Source organism: Balaenoptera borealis (genome assembly GCF_965194805.1).
Source record: "Balaenoptera borealis genome assembly, contig: HAP1_SCAFFOLD_81, whole genome shotgun sequence".
NCBI lineage: Eukaryota > Metazoa > Chordata > Mammalia > Artiodactyla > Balaenopteridae > Balaenoptera > Balaenoptera borealis.
In genome coordinates this window covers 1,023,042-1,041,770 of record NW_028123982.1, presented here as the reverse complement: position 1 = coordinate 1,041,770, position 18,729 = coordinate 1,023,042, and the positions used below count along the sequence as shown (strand labels likewise).

Here is an 18,729-nt window from a genome sequence, read left to right as displayed (position 1 = left end):
ATCACAGTGATCCATGGTACCTTTCATCACAGTGCTAGATAACCTCTGTCATCACAATGCCCGATGACACCTGTCATCAGAATTGGCCATGGCCCTTGTCATCACAATGCTCCATGCCCTTGTCACCCCAATGCTCCAGAACTCTGGGCATCATAATGCTCCATGTCCGTCTCATTACAATGCTCCATGACACTTGTCATCAAAATGCTCCATGGCCTTTGTCATCGCAATGCTCCATGGCCCCTGTTATCACAGTGCTCCATGTTACCTTTCATCACAATTCTAGATGACCACTGTCATCACAATGCCCCATGATACCTGTCATCACAATTCCCCATGGCCCTTGCCATCACAATGCTCCATGACCCGTGTCATCACAATGGTCCAGGACACTTGTCATCACAATGCTCCATGACCCCTGTCATCACACTGCTCCATGGCCTATGCATTCAAAATGCTCCATGGCCCCTGTAATCACATTGCTCCATGATCCATTTCATCACAATGTTCTATGACCACTCTCATCACAATACCCCATGACGCCTATCATCATAATGCTCCAAGGCCCCTCTCATCACAATGCTCCATGAACCCTGTCATCACAATGTTCCATGACACTTGTCATCACAGTGCTCCATGAACCCCTGTCATCACAATATTCACTGCCCATGTAATCACAATGCTCCTGGTCTCCTGTAATCACAGTGCTCCATACCCTTTTCATCACAATGCTCCAGAACTCTTGTCATCATAATGCTCCATGCCCGTGTCATCACAATGCTTGAAGAACCTTGTCATCACAATGCTCCATGAACCGTGTCATCACAAGGTTCCAGGACCCTTGTCATCACAATGATCCATGACCCCTGTCATCTCAATGCTCCATGATCTTTGTATTCACAATGCTCCATGGCCCCTATAATTGCAGTGATCCATGACCCCTGTCATCACAATGCTCCCTGGTATATTTCATCACAATTCTAGATGACCACTGTCATCACAGTGCTCCACGGCCCCTGTCGTCAGAGTCCTCCATGATACCTTTCATTACAATTCTACATGACCACTGTCATCACAATGCCCCATGACACCTGTCATCACAATTCGCCATGGCACTTGTCATCACAATGCTCCATGAACCATGTCATCACAATATTCATGGACACTTGTCATCACAATGCTCCATGACAACTTACATCACAATGCTCCTTGACCCCTGTCATTTCATTGCTCCATGGCCTATGCATTAACAATGCTCCATGGCTCCTGTAATCACATTGCTCCATGATCCCTTTCATCACAATGTTCTAATGTTCTATGACCACTCTCATCACAATACCCCATGACGCCTATCATCATAATGCTCCAAGACCCCTCTCATCACAATGCTCCATGAACCCTGTCATCACAATGTTCCATGACTTTTGTCATCACAGTGCTCCATGAACCCCTGTCATCACAATATTCACTGCCCATGTAATCACAATGATCCTGGTCCCCTGTAATCACAATGCTCCATACCCTTATCATCACAATGCTCCAGAACTCTTGTCATCATAATGCTCCATGCTCGTGTCATCACAATGCTCCATGACCACTTTCATCACAATGCTCCTTGACCCCTATCATCGCAATGCTCCATGGCCTATGTATTCACAATGCTCCATGGCCCTTGTAATCACATTGCTCCATGATCCTTTTCATCACAATGCTCTATGACCACTGTCATCACAAGGCCATACGACACCTGTCATCACAATGCTCTATGGCCCCTGTCAGCACAATGTTCCATGACAGATATCATCACAATGATGCATGACCGCTGTCATCACAATGTTCCCTGCCCTTGTCATCTCAATGCTCTCTGGCCCCTGTAATCGCAATGCTCCATACCCTTGTCATCGCAATGCTCCAGATCACTTCTCATCATAATGCTCCATGCCCGTGTCATCACAATGCTCCATGGCCCCTGTCATCACAGTGCTCCGTGATACCTTTCATCATAATGATAGATGACCACTGTCATCACAATGCTCCATGACACCTGTCATCAGAATTGGCCATGGCCCTTGTCATCACAATGCTCCAGGACACTTGTCTTCACAATGTTCCATGGCACATTTCATCACAATGCTCCATGACCACTTTCATCAAATTGCTCCATGATGCCTGTCATCACAATGCTCCATGGCCTTTGTCATCAAAATTCTACATGGCCCCTGTAATAACAGTGCTTCAGGACAACTTTTATCACAATGCTCCATGACCACTCTCATCACAGTGCCAGATAAGACCTTTCATGACAATGCTCCATGGCCCTTGTCATCACAATATTCTATGACTTCTGTCATCACAATGCTCCATGCCCCTGTCATCACAATGCCCCATCACCCCTGCTATTACAATGCTCCGAAACCCTTGTCATCACAATATTCCATGATCCGTGTAATCACGATGATCCATGAACCATTTCTGTACAATGCTCCAGTACCCCTTTCATTAAAATGCTCCATGGCACTTGTCATCAGAATGCTCCAGGAACCCTTCCATCACAATAATCCATGACCCGTTTCCTCACAATTCTCCAGGACCGCTTTCATCACAATGCTCCATTCCCTTGTCATCTCAATGCTTCATGGCCCCTGTCATCACAATGATCCATGCCCTTGTCATCAAAATGCTCCAGAACTCTTGTCATCACTATGCTCCATGCCCATGTCATCACAATGCTGCATGGCCCCTGTCATCACAATGCTGCATGACCCCTGTCATCACAATGCTCCATGCCCGTATCATCACAATGCTCCATTACCCATGTCATCGTAGTGATCCATGACCCCTTTCATCACAATGCTGCATTACACCTGTCATCACAATGCTCCATAGCCCTTGTCATCACAATGCTCCATTAGCCCTGTCATCACAATGTTCCATGACTCTTGTCATCAAAATGCCTCATGATCCATTTAATCACAATGCTCCATGACTCCTTTCATCACATCCTCCATGATAGTTGTCATTAAACTGCCCCATGACCTTTTTCAGAACAATGCTCCATGATACCAGTCATCACAATGCTCCATGACCATTGTCGTCACAATGCTCCATGCCCCTTTCAACACAATGCTCCATGACAACTGTCATCACAATGCTCCATGGCCTTTGTCATCACAATAATCCATGGCTCCTGTGAGCACAGTGCTCCATGACCACTTTCATCACAATGCTCCATGACCACTGTCATCACAATGCCCCATGACCCCTGTCATCACAATGCTCCATGGCCCCTGTCATTACAATGCTCCAAGACCACTGTCATCACAATGTTCCATGATCGCTGTAATCACAATGACCCATGACACCTTTCCTCAGAAGGCTCCAGTACGCCTGTCATCACAATGCTCCAATGACCGTCTCATCACATTGCTCCATGATCCCTGTCAGCACAACGTTCCATGACAATTGTCATCCCAATGCTCCATGACACCTGTCATCACAATGTTGCCTGCCCATGTCATCCAAATGCTCCATGTCCCCTGTAATCACAATGTTCCATTACACCTGTCTTCACAATGTTCCCTGCCCATGTCATCCCAATGCTCCATTACCAATGTAATCAAAATGTTCGCCTGCCCTTGTCATCAAAATGCTCCATGGCCCCTTTAATCACAATGCTCCATGAACCCTGTCATCACAATGTTCCATGACAGTTGTCATCACAATGCTCCATGACCCTGTAATCACAATGCTCCATGCCCTTGTCATCACAATGCTCCAGAACTCTTGTCATCATAATGATGAATGCTCGTGTCATCACAAAACTCCATGATACTTGTCATCACAATGTTCCATGGCCTGTCATTACAATACTCCATGGCCCCTGTCATCACAGTGCTCCATGATACCTTTTATCACAATTCTAGATGACCACTGTCATCACAATGCCCCAAGACACATGTCATCACAATTCGCCATGGCCCTTGCCATCACAATGCTCCATGACCCGTGTCATCACAATGGTCCAGGACACTTGTCATCACAATGATCCATGACCACTTACATCACAATGCTCCTTGACTCCTGTCATCACAATGCTCCATGGCCTATGCATTCGCAATGCTACATGGTTCCTGTAATCACATTGCTCCATGATCCATTTCATCACAATGCTCTATGACCACTGTCATTACAATGCCACATTATACCTGTCATCACAATGCTCCATGGCCCCTGTCAGCACAATGTTCCATGACAGATGTCATCACTATCCTCCATGGTCCCTGTAATCACAATGCTCCATTCCCTTGTCAAGGCAATGCTCCAGAACTCTTGTCATCATAATGCTCCATGCCCGTCTCATCACAATTCTCCATGACACTTTTCATTAAAATGCTCCATGGCCTTTATCATCACAATGCTCCATGGCCCCTGTTATCACAGTGATCCATGGTACCTTTCATCACAATGCTAGATAACCTCTGGCATCACAATGCCCGATGACACCTGTCATCAGAATTGGCCATGGCCCTTGTCATCACAATGCTCCATGCCCTTGTCACCACAATGCTCCAGAACTCTTGGCATCATAATGCTCCATGCCCGTCTCATCACAATGCTCCATGACACTTGTCATCGCAATGCTCCATGCCCTTGTCACCACAATGCTCCAGAACTCTTGGCATCATAATGCTCCATGCCCGTCTCATCACAATGCTTCATGACACTTGTCATCAAAATGCTCCATGGCCTTTGTTATCACAATGCTCCATGGCCCCTGTTATCACAGTGCTCCATCTTACCTTTCATCACAATTCTAGATGACCACTGTCATCACAATTCCCCATGACACCTGTCATCACAAGTCGCCATGGCCCTTGTCATCACAATGCTCCATGATCCATGTCATCACAATGTTCCTGGACACTTATCATCACAATGAACTATGACCACATTCATCACATTGCTCCATGATCCCTTTCATCACAATGTTCTATGACCACTCTCATCACAATACCCCATGACGCCTATCATCATAATGCTCCAAGGCCCCTCTCATCACAATGCTCCATGAACCCTGTCATCACAATGTTCCATGACACTTGTCATCACAGTGCTCCATGAACCCCTGTCATCACAATATTCACTGCCCATGTAATCACAATGATCCTGGTCCCCTGTAATCACAATGCTCCATACCCTTATCATCACAATGCTCCAGAACTCTTGTCATCATAATGCTCCATGCTCGTGTCATCACAATGCTCCATGACCACTTTTATCACAATGCTCCTTGACCCCTGTCATCGCAATGCTCCATGGCCTATGTATTCACAATGCTCCATGGCCCCTGTAATCACATTGCTCCATGATCCTTTTCATCACAATGCTCTATGACCACTGTCATCACAAGGCCACACGACACCTGTCATCACAATGCTCTATGGCCCCTGTCAGCACAATGTTCCATGACAGATATCATCACAATGATCCATGACCGCTGTCATCACAATGTTCCCTGCCCTTGTCATCTCAATGCTCCCTGGCCCCTGTAATCGCAATGCTCCATACCCTTGTCATCGCAATGCTCCAGAACTCTTGTCATCATAATGCTCCATGCCCGTGTCATCACAATGCTTGAAGAACCTTGTCATCACAATGCTCCATGAACCGTGTCATCACAAGATTCCTGGACCCTTGTCATCACAATGGTCCATGACCCCTGTCATCTCAATGCTCCATGATCTTTGTATTCACAATGCTCCATGGCCCCCATAATTGCGTTGATCCATGACCCCTGTCATCACAATGCTCCCTGGTATATTTCATCACAATTCTAGATGACCACTGTCATCACAGTGCTCCACGGCCCCTGTCATCAGAGTGCTCCATGATACCTTTCATCACAATTCTATATGACCGCTCTCATCACAATTCCACATGACACCTGTCATCACAATGCTCCATGAACCATGTCATCACAATGTTCATGGACAATAGTCATCACAATGCTCCATGACAACTTACATCACAATGCTCCTTGACCCCTGTCATGTCATTGCTCCATGGCCTATGCATTCACAATGCTCCATGGCCCCTGTAATCACATTGCTCCATGATCCCTTTCATCACAATGTTCTAATGATCTATGGCCACTCTCATCACAATACCCCATGACGCCTATCATCATAATGCTCCAAGGCCCCTCTCATCACAATGCTCCATGATCCCTGTCATCACAATGTTCCATGACACTAGTCATCACAGTGCTCCATGACCCCTGTCATCACAATATTCACTGCCCATGTAATCACAATGCTCCTGGTCCCCTGTAATCACAATGCTCCATACACTTTTCTTCACAATGCTCCAGAACTCTTGTCATCATAATGCTGCATGCCCGTGTCATCACAGTGCTCCATGTCCACTTTCATCACAATGCTCCTTGACCCCTGTCATCACAATGCTCCATGGCCTATGTATTCACAATGCTCCATGCCCGTGTCATCACAATGCTCCTTGACCCCTGTCATCACAATGCTCTATGACCACTGTCATCACAATGCCACATGACACCTGTCATCACAATGCTCTATAGCCCCTGTCAGCACAATGTTCCATGACAGGTATCATCACAATGATCCATGACTGCTGTCATCACAATTTTCCCTGCCCTTGTCATCTCAATGCTCCCTGGCCCCTGTCATCACAATGCTCCATGCTCATATCATCACAATGCTCCATTACCCATGTCATCGTAGTGATCCATGACCCCTTTCATCACAATCTCCATGACCCCAGTCATCACAATGCTCCATAGCCCTTGTCATCACAATGCTCCATTAACTCTGTCATCACAATGTTCCATGACTCTTGTCATCAAAATGCCTCATGATCCATTTAATCACAATGCTCCATGACTCCTTTCATCACATCCTCCATGATACTTGTCATTACACTGCCCCATGACCTCTTTCAGAACAATGCTCCATGATACCAGTCATCACAATGCTCCATGACCATTGTCGTCACAATGCTCCATGCCCCTTTCAACACAATGCTCCATGACAACTGTCATCACAATGCTCCATGGCCTTTGTCATCACAATTATACATGGCCCCTGTGATCACAGTGCTCCATGACCCCTTTCATCACAATGCTCCATGACCACTGTCATCACAATGCCCCATGACCCCTGTCATCACAATGCTCCATGGCCCCTGTCATTACAATGCTCCATGACCACTGTCATCACAATGTTCCATGATCGCTGTAATCACAATGACTCATGACACCTTTCCTCAGAAGGCTCCAGTACGCCTGTCATCACAATGCTCCAATGACCGTCTCATCACAATGCTCCATGATCCCTGTCAGCACAACGTTCCATGACAATTGTCATCACAATGCTCCATGACACCTGTCATCACAATGTTGCCTGCCCATGTCATCAAAATGCTCCATGTCCCCTGTAATCACAATGTTCCATTACACCTGTCTTCACAATGTTCCCTGCCCATGTCATCACAATGCTCCATTACCAATGTAATCAAAATGTTTGCCTGCCCTTGTCATCAAAATGCTCCATGGCCCCTTTAATCACAATGCTCCATGAACCCTGTCATCACAATGTTCCATGACAGTTGTCATCACAATGCTCCATGACCCTGTAATCACAATGCTCCATGCCCTTGTCATCACAATGCTCCAGAACTCTTGTCATCATAATGATGAATGCTCGTGTCATCACAAAGCTCCATGATACTTGTCATCACAATGTTCCATGGCCTTGTCATTACAACACTCCATGGCCCCTGTCATCACAGTACTCCATGATACCTTTTATCACAATTCTAGATGACCACTGTCATCACAATGCCCCAAGACACATGTCATCACAATTCGCCATGGCCCTTGCCATCACAATGCTCCATGACCCGTGTCATCACAATGGTCCAGGACACTTGTCATCACAATGATCCATGACCACTTACATCACAATGCTCCTTGACTCCTGTCATCACAATGCTCCATAGCCTATGCATTCGCAATGCTACATGGTCCCTGTAATCACATTGCTCCATGATCCATTTCATCACAATGCTCTATGACCACTGTCATTACAATGCCACATTATACCTGTCATCACAATGCTCCATGGCCCCTGTCAGCACAATGTTCCATGACAGATGTCATCACTCTCCTCCATGGTCCCTGTAATCACAATGCTCCATTCCCTTGTCAACGCAATGCTCCAGAACTCTTGTCATCATAATGCTCCATGCCCGTCTCATCACAATTCTCCATGACACTTTTCATTAAAATGCTCCATGGCCTTTATCATCACAACGCTCCATGGCCCCTGTTATCACAGTGATCCATGGTACCTTTCATCACAATGCTAGATAACCTCTGTCATCACAATGCCCGAGGACACCTGTCATCAGAATTGGCCATGGCCCTTGTCATCACAATGCTCCATGCCCTTGTCACCACAATGAACAGTACTCTTGGCATCATAATGCTCCATGCCCGTCTCATCACAATGCTCCATGACACTTGTCATCAAAATGCTCCATGGCCTTTGCTTTCACAATGCTCCATGGCCCCTGTTATCACAGTGCTCCATGTTACCTTTCCTCATAATTCTCGATGACCACTGTCATCACAATGCCCCATGACACCTGTCATCACAATTCGCCATGGCCCTTGTCATCACAATGCTCCATGATCCATGTCATCACAATGTTCCTGGACACTTATCATCACAATGAACTATGACCACATTCATCACAATGCTCCATGACCCCTGTCATCACACTGCTCTATGGACTATGCATTCAAAATGCTCCATGGCCCCTGTAATCACATTGCTCCATGATCCCTTTCATCACAATGTTCTATGACCACTCTCATCACAATACCCCATGACGCCTATCATCATAATGCTCCAAAGCCCCTCTCATCACAATGCTCCATGAACCCTGTCATCACATGTTCCATGACACTTGTCATCACAGTGCTCCATGAACCTCTGTCATCACAATATTCACTGCCCATGTAATCACAATGCTCCTGGTCCCCTTTAATCACAGTGCTCCATACCCTTTTCATCACATTGCTCCAGAACTCTTGTCATCATAATGCTCCATGCCCGTGTCATCACAATGCTTGAAGAACCTTGTCATCACAATGCTCCATGAACCGTGTCATCACAAGGTTCCAGGACCCTTGTCATAACAATGATCCATGACCCCTGTCATCTCAATGCTCCATGATCTTTGTATTCACAATGCTCCATGGCCCCTATAATTGCGGTGATCCATGACCCCTGTCATCACAATGCTCCCTGGTATATTTCATCACAATTCTAGATGACCACTGTCATCACAGTGCTCCACGGCCCCTGTCATCAGAGTCCTCCATGATACCTTTCATTACAATTCTACATGACCACTGTCATCACAATGCCCCATGACACCTGTCATCACAATTCGCCATGGCACTTGTCATCACAATGCTCCATGAACCATGTCATCACAATGTTCATGGACACTTATCATCACAATGAACTATGACCACATTCTTCACAATGCTCCCTGGCCCCTGTAATCGCAATGCTCCATACCCTTGTCATCGCAATGCTCCAGATCACTTCTCATCATAATGCTCCATGCCCGTGTCATCACAATGCTCCATGGCCCCTGTCATCACAGTGCTCCGTGATACCTTTCATCATAATGATAGATGACCACTGTCATCACAATGCTCCATGACACCTGTCATCAGAATTGGCCATGGCCCTTGTCATCACAATGCTCCAGGACACTTGTCTTCACAATGTTCCATGGCCCATTTCATCACAATGCTCCATGTCCACTTTCATCAAATTGCTCCATGATACCTGTCATCAAAATGCTCCATGGCCTTTGTCATCAAAATTCTACATGGCCCCTGTAATAACAGTGCTTCAGGACAACTTTTATCACAATGCTCCATGACCACTCTCATCACAATGCCAGATAAGACCTTTCATGACAATGCTCCATGGCCCTTGTCATCACAATATTCTATGACTTCTGTCATCACAATGCTCCATGCCCCTGTCATCACAATGCCCCATCACCCCTGCTATTACAATGCTCCATGACCCCTGTCGTCACAATGCTCCGAAACCCTTGTCATCACAATATTCCATGATCCGTGTAATCACGATGATCCATGAACCATTTCTGTACAATGCTCCAGTACCCCTTTCATTAAAATGCTCCATGGCGCTTGTCATCAGAATGCTCCAGGAACCCTTCCATCACAATAATCCATGACCCGTTTCCTCACAATTCTCCAGGACCGCTTTCATCACAATGCTCCATTCCCTTGTCATCTCAATGCTTCATGGCCCCTGTCATCACAATGATCCATGCCCTTGTCATCAAAATGCTCCAGAACTCTTGTCATCACTATGCTCCATGCCCATGTCATCACAATGCTGCATGGCCCCTGTCATCACAATGCTGCATGACCCCTGTCATCACATTGCTCCATGCCCGTATCATCACAATGCTCCATTACCCATGTCATCGTAGTGATCCATGACGCCTTTCATCACAATGCTGCATGACACCTGTCATCACAATGCTCCATACCCCTTGTCATCACAATGCTCCATGACTCTTGTCATCAAAATGCCTCATGATCCATTTAATCTCAATGCTCCATGACTCCTTTCATCACATCCTCCATGATACTTGTCATTACACTGCCCCATGACCTTTTTCAAAACAATGCTCCATGATACCAGTCATCACAATGCTCCATGACCATTGTCGTCACAATGCTCCATGCCCCTTTCAACACAATGCTCCATGACAACTGTCATCACAATTCTCCATGGCTTTTGTCATCACAATTATACATGGCCCCTGTAATCACAGTGCTCCATGACCCATTTCATCACAATGCTGCATGACACCTGTCATCACAATGCTCCGTGGTCTTTGTCATCACAATGCTCCATGACCACTGTCATCACCATGCCCCGTGGTCTTCGTCATCACAATGCTCCATGACCACTGTCATCACCATGCCCCATGACCCCAGTCATCACAATGCTCCATAGACCTTGTCATCACAATGCTCCATTAACCCTGTCATCACAATGTACCATGACTCTTGTCATCAAAATGCCTCATGATCCATTTAATCACAATGCTCCATGACTCCATTCATCACATCCTCTATGATACTTGTCATTACACTGCCCCATGACCTTTTTCAGAACAATGCTCCATGATACCAGTCATCACAATGCTCCATGACCATTGTCGTCACAATGCTCCATGCCCCTTTCAACACAATGCTCCATGACAACTGTCATCACAATGCTCCATGGCCTTTGTCATCACAATTATACATGGCTCCTGTGATGACAGTGCTCCATGACCCCTTTCATCACAATGCTCCATGACCACTGTCATCACAATGTTCCATGATCGCTGTAATCACAATGACTCATGACACCATTCCTAAGAAGGCTCCAGTACGCCTGTCATCACAATGCTCAATGATCCCTGTCAGCACAAAGTTACATGACAATTGTCTTCACAATGCTCCAAGACACCTGTCATCACAATGTTTCCTGCCCATGTCATCAAAATGCTCCATGTCCCCTGTAATCACAATGTTCCATTACACCTGTCTTCACAATGTTCCCCGCCCATGTCAGCACAATGCTCCATTATCAATGTAATCAAAATGTTCGCCTGCCCTTGTCATCAAAATGCTCCATGGCCCCTTTAATCACAATGCTCCATGAACCCTGTCATCACAATGTTCCATGACAGTTGTCATCACAATGCTCCATGACCCTGTAATCACAATGCTCCATGCCCTTGTCATCACAATGCTCCAGAACTCTTGTCATCATAATGATGAATGCTCGTGTCATCACAAAGCTCCATGACACTTGTCATTACAATGTTCCATGGCCTTGTCATTACAATACTCCATGAACCCTGTCATCTCAATGCTCCATGATCTTTGTATTCACAATGCTACATGGCCCCTATAATTGCGGTGATCCATGACCCCTGTCATCACACTGCTCCATGGCCTATGCATTCAAAATGCTCCATGGCCCCTTTAATCACATTGCTCCATGATCCCTTTCATCACAATGTTCTATGACCACTCTCATCACAATACCCCATGACGCCTATCATCATAATGCTCCAAGGCCCCTCTCATCACAATGCTCCATGAACCCTGTCATCACAATGTTCCATGACACTTGTCATCACAGTGCTCCATGAACCCCTGTCATCACAATATTCACTGCCCATGTAATCACAATGCTCCTGGTCCCCTGTAATCACAGTGCTCCATACCCTTTTCATCACAATGCTTCAGAACTCTTGTCATCATAATGCTCCATGCCCGTGTCATCACAATGCTTGAAGAACCTTGTCATCACAATGCTCCATGAACCGTGTCATCACAAGGTTCCAGGACACTTGTCATCACAATGATCCATGACCCCTGTCATCTCAATGCTCCATGATCTTTGTATTCACAATGCTCCATGGCCCCTATAATTGCGGTGATCCATGACCCCTGTCATCACAATACTCCCTGGTATATTTCATCACAATTCTAGATGACCACTGTCATCACAGTGCTCCACGGCCCCTGTCATCAGAGTCCTCCATGATACTTTTCATTACAATTCTACATGACCACTGTCATCACAATTCCCCATGACACCTGTCATCACAATGCTCCATGAACGATGTCATCACAATATTCATGGACACTTGTGATCACAATGCTCCATGACAACTTACATCACAATGCTCCTTGACCCCTGTCGTTTCATTGCTCCATGGCCTATGCGTTCACAATGCTCCATGGCCCCTGTAATCACATTGCTCCATGATCCCTTTAATCACAAAGCTCCAAGACCGCTGTCATCAAAATGCCCCATGACGCCTATCATCATAATGCTCCAAGGCCCCTCTCATCACAATGCTCCATGATCCCTGTCATCAGAATGATCCATGACACTAGTCAACACAGTGCTCCATGAACCCCTGTCATCACAATATTCACTGCCCATGTAATCACAATGCTTCTGGTCCCCTGTAATCACAATGCTCCATACCCTTGTCATCACAATGCTCCAGAACTCTTGTCATCATAATGCTCCATGCCCGTGTCATCACAGTGCTCCATGTCCACTTTCATCACAATGCTCCTTGACCCCTGTCATCACAATGCTCCATGGCCTATGTATTCACAATGCTCCATGGCCCCTGTAATCACATTGTTCCATGATCCTTTTCATCACAATGCTCTATGACCACTGTCATCACAATGCCACATGACAACTTTCATCACAATGCTCTATAGCCCCTGTCAGCACAATATTCCATGACAGGTGTCATCACAGTGATCCATGACTGCTGTCATCAAAATGTTCCCTGCCCTTGTCATCTCAATGCTCCCTGGCCCCTGCCCTCACAATTCTCCATGCTCATATCATCACAATGCTCCATTACCCATGTCATCGTAGTGATCCATGACCCCTTTCATCACAATGCTCCATGACCCCAGTCATCACAATGCTCCATAGCCCTTGTCATCACAATGCTCCATTATCCCTGTCATCACAATGTTCCATGACTCTGGTCGTCAAAATGCTCCATGGCCTTTGTCATCACAATGCTCCATGCCCTTGTCACCACAATGCTCCAGAACTCTTGGCATCATAATGCTCCATGCCCGTCTCATCACAATGCTCCATGACACTTGTCATCAAAATGCTCCATGGCCTTTGTCATCACAATGCTCCATGGCACCTGTTATCACAGTGCTCCATGTTACCTTTCATCTCAATTCTAGATGACCACTGTCATCACAATGCCCCATGACACCTGTCATCACAATTCACCATGGCCCTTGTCTTCACAATGCTCCATGATCCATGTCATCACAATGTTCCTGGACACTTATCATCACAATGAACTATGACCACATTCATCACAATGCTCCATGACCCCTGTCATCACACTGCTCCATGGCCTATGCATTCAAAATGCTCCATGGCCCCTTTAATCACATTGCTCCATGATCCCTTTCATCACAATGTTCTATGACCACTCTCATCACAATACCCCATGACGCCTATCATCATAATGCTCCAAGGCCCCTCTCATCACAATGCTCCATGAACCCTGTCATCACAATGTTCCATGACACTTGTCATCACAGTGCTCCACGAACCCCTGTCATCACAATATTCACTGCCCATGTCATCACAATGCTCCTGGTCCCCTGTAATCAAAGTGCTCCATACCCTTTTCATCACAATGCTCCAGAACTCTTGTCATCATAATGCTCCATGCCCGTGTCATCACAATGCTTGAAGAACCTTGTCATCACAATGCTCCATGAACCGTGTCATCACAAGGTTCCAGGACTCTTGTCATCACAATGATCCATGACCCCTGTCATCTCAATGCTCCATGATCTTTGTATTCACAATGCTCCATGGCCCCTATAATTGCGGTGATCCATGACCCCTGTCATCACAATGCTCCCTGGTATATTTCATCACAATTCTAGATGACCACTGTCATCACAGTGCTCCACGGCCCCTGTCGTCAGAATCCTCCATGATAACTTTCATTACAATTCTACATGACCACTGTCATCACAATTCGCCATGGCACTTGTCATCACAATGCTCCATGAACCATGTCATCACAATGTTCATGGACACTTGTCATCACAATGCTCCATGACAACTTACATCACAATGCTCCTTGACCCCTGTCATTTCATTGCTCCATGGCCTATGCATTCACAATGCTCCATGGCTCCTTTAATCACATTGCTCCATGATCCCTTTCATCACAATGCTCCAAGACTGCTGTCATCACAATGCCCCATGACGCCTATCACCATAATGCTCCAAGGCCCCTCCCATCACAGTGCTCCATGACCCCTGTCATCACAATATTCACTGCCCATGTAATCACAATGCTCCTGGTCCCCTGTAATCACAATGCTCCATACCCTTGTCATCACATTGCTCCAGAACTCTTGTCATCATAATTCTCCATGCCCGTGTCATCACAGTGCTCCATGACCACTTTCATCACAATGCTCCTTGACCCCTGTCATCACAATGCTCTATGACCACTGTCATCACAATGCCACATGACACCTGTCATCACAATGCTCTATAGCCCCTGTCAGCACAATGTTCCATGACAGGTATCATCACAATGATCCATGACTGCTGTCATCACAGTATTCCCTGCCCTTGTCATCTCAATGCTCCCTGGCCCCTGTCATCACAATGCTCCATGCTCATATCATCACAATGCTCCATTACCCATGTCATCGTAGTGATCCATGACCCCTTTCATCACAATGCTCCATGACCCCAGTCATCACAATGCTCCATACCCCTTGTCATCACAATGCTCCATGACTCTTGTCATCAAAATGCCTCATGATCCATTTAATCACAATGCTCCATGACTCCTTTCATCACATCCTCCATGATACTTGTCATTACACTCCCCATGACCTTTTTCAAAACAATGCTCCATGATACCAGTCATCACAATGCTCCATGACCATTGTCGTCACAATGCTCCATGCCCCTTTCAACACAATGCTCCATGACAACTGTCATCACAATGCTCCCTGGCCTTTGTCATCACAATTATACATGGCCCCTGTGATCACAGTGCTCCATGACCCCTTTCATCCCAATGCTCCATGACCACTGTCATCACAATGTTGCCTGCCCATGTCATCAAAATGCTCCATGTCCCCTGTAATCACAATGTTCCATTACACCTGTCTTCACAATGTTCCCTGCCCATGTCATCACAATGCTCCATTACCAATGTAATCAAAATGTTCGCCTGCCCTTGTCATCAAAATGCTCCATGGCCCCTTTAATCACAATGCTCCATGACCCTGTAATCACAATGCTCCATGCCCTTGTCATCACAATGCTCCAGAACTCTTGTCATCATAATGATGAATGCTCGTGTCATCACAAAGCTCCATGATACTTGTCATCACAATGTTCCATGGCCTTGTCATTACAATACTCCATGGCCCCTGTCATCACAGTGCTCCATGATACCTTTTATCACAATTCTAGATGACCACTGTCATCACAATGCCCCAAGACACATGTCATCACAATTCGCCATGGCCCTTGCCATCACAATGCTCCATGACCCGTGTCATCACAATGGTCCAGGACACTTGTCATCACAATGATCCATGACCACTTACATCACAATGCTCCTTGACTCCTGTCATCACAATGCTCCATAGCTTATGCATTCGCATTGCTACATGGTCCCTGTAATCACATTGCTCCATGATCCATTTCATCACAATGCTCTATGACCACTGTCATTACAATGCCACATTATACCTGTCATCACAATGCTCCATGGCCCCTGTCAGCACAATGTTCCATGACAGATGTCATCACTCTCCTCCATGGTCCCTGTAATCACAATGCTCCATTCCCTTGTCAACGCAATGCTCCAGAACTCTTGTCATCATAATGCTCCATGCCCGTCTCATCACAATTCTCCATGACACTTTTCATTAAAATGCTCCATGGCCTTTATCATCACAATGCTCCATGGCCCCTGTTATCACAGTGATCCATGGTACCTTTCATCACAATGCTAGATAACCTCTGTCATCACAATGCCCGATGACACCTGTCATCAGAATTGGCCATGGCCCTTGTCATCACAATGCTCCATGCCCTTGTCACCACAATGCTCCAGAACTCTGGGCATCATAATGCTCCATGCCCGTCTCATCACAATGCTCCATGACACTTGTCATCAAAATGCTCCATGGCCTTTGTCATCACAATGCTCCATGGCCCCTGTTATCATAGTGCTCCATGTTACCTTTCATCACAATTCTAGATGACCACTGTCATCACAAGGCCCCATGACACCTCTCATCACAATGCTCCATGATCCATGTCATCACAATGTTCCTGGACACTTATCATCACAATGAACTATGACCACATTCATCACATTGCTCCATGATCCCTTTCATCACAATGTTCTATGACCACTCTCATCACAATACCCCATGACGCCTATCATCATAATGCTCCACGGCCCTTCTCATCACAATGCTCCATGAACCCTGTCATCACAATGTTCCATGACACTTGTCATCACAGTGCTCCATGAACCCCTGTCATCACAATATTCACTGCCCATGTAATCACAATGCTCCTGGTCCCCTGTAATCACAGTGCTCCATACCCTTTTCATCACAATTCTCCAGAACTCTTGTCATCATAATGCTCCATGCCCGTGTCATCACAATGCTTGAAGAACCTTGTCATCACAATGCTCCATGAACCGTGTCATCACAAGGTTCCAGGACCCTTATCATCACAATGATCCATGACCCCTGTCATCTCAATGCTCCATGATCTTTGTATTCACAATGCTCCATGGCCCCTGTAATCACATTGCTCCATGACCCTTTTCATCACAATGCTCTATGACCACTGTCATCACAAGGCCACACGACACCTGTCATCACAATGCTCTATGGCCCCTGTCAGCACAATGTTCCATGACAGATATCATCACAATGATCCATGACCACTCTCATCACAATGTTCCCTGCCCTTGTCATCTCAATGCTCCATGGCCCCTGTCATCACAGTGCTCCGTGATACCTTTCATCATAATGATAGATGACCACTGTCATCACAATGCTCCATGACACCTGTCATCAGAATTGGCCATGGCCTTTGTCATCACAATGCTCCAGGACACTTGTCTTCACAATGTTCCATGGCGCATTTCATCACAATGCTCCATGACCACTTTCCTCAAATTGCTCCATGATGCCTGTCATCACAATGCTCCATGGCCTTTGTCATCAAAATTCTACATGGCCCCTGTAATAACAGTGCTTCAGGACAACTTTTATCACAATGCTCCATGACCACTCTCATCACAATGCCAGATAAGACCTTTCATGACAATGCTCCATGGTCCTTGTCATCACAATATTCTATGACTTCTGTCATCACAATGCTCCATGCCCCTGTCATAACAATGCCCCATCACCCCTGCTATTACAATGCTCCATGACCCCTGTTGTCGCAATGCTCCAAAACCCTTGTCATCACAATATTCCATGATCCGTGTAATCACGATGATCCATGAACCATTCCTGTACAATGCTCCAGTACCCCTTTCATTAAAATGCTCCATGGCACTTGTCATCAGAATGCTCCAGGAACCCTTCCATCACAATAATCCATGACCCGTTTCCTCACAATTCTCCAGGACGGCTGTCATCACAATGCTCCATTCCCTTGTCATCTCAATGCTTCATGGCCCCTGTCATCAAAATGATCCATGCCCTTGTCATCAAAATGCTCCAGAACACTTGTCATCACTATGCTCCATGCCCATGTCATCACAATGCTGCATGGCCCCTGTCATCACAATGCTGTATGACCCCTGTCATCATAATGCTCCATGCCCGTATCATCACAATGCTCCATTACCCATGTCATCGTAGTGATCCATGACCCCTTTCATCACAATGCTGCATGACACCTGTCACCACAATGCTCCGTGGTCTTTGTCATCACAATGCTCCATGACCACTGTCATCACCATGCCCCATGACCCCAT

At 46.1% G+C, this 18,729-nt stretch overlaps 1 long non-coding RNA gene across 1 annotated transcript in view; it reads right to left on the bottom strand.

The window, feature by feature from the left end:
• The window catches only part of LOC309621256, a 144,141-nt gene extending 126,047 nt beyond the window's left edge, over positions 1 to 18,094 (bottom strand). The window contains exon 1 of the long non-coding RNA XR_014239875.1: positions 18,057 to 18,094. This is a non-coding gene — a long non-coding RNA (uncharacterized lncRNA). The remainder of the gene's footprint in view (positions 1 to 18,056) is intronic.
• Positions 18,095 to 18,729: the final 635 nt, after the last annotated feature.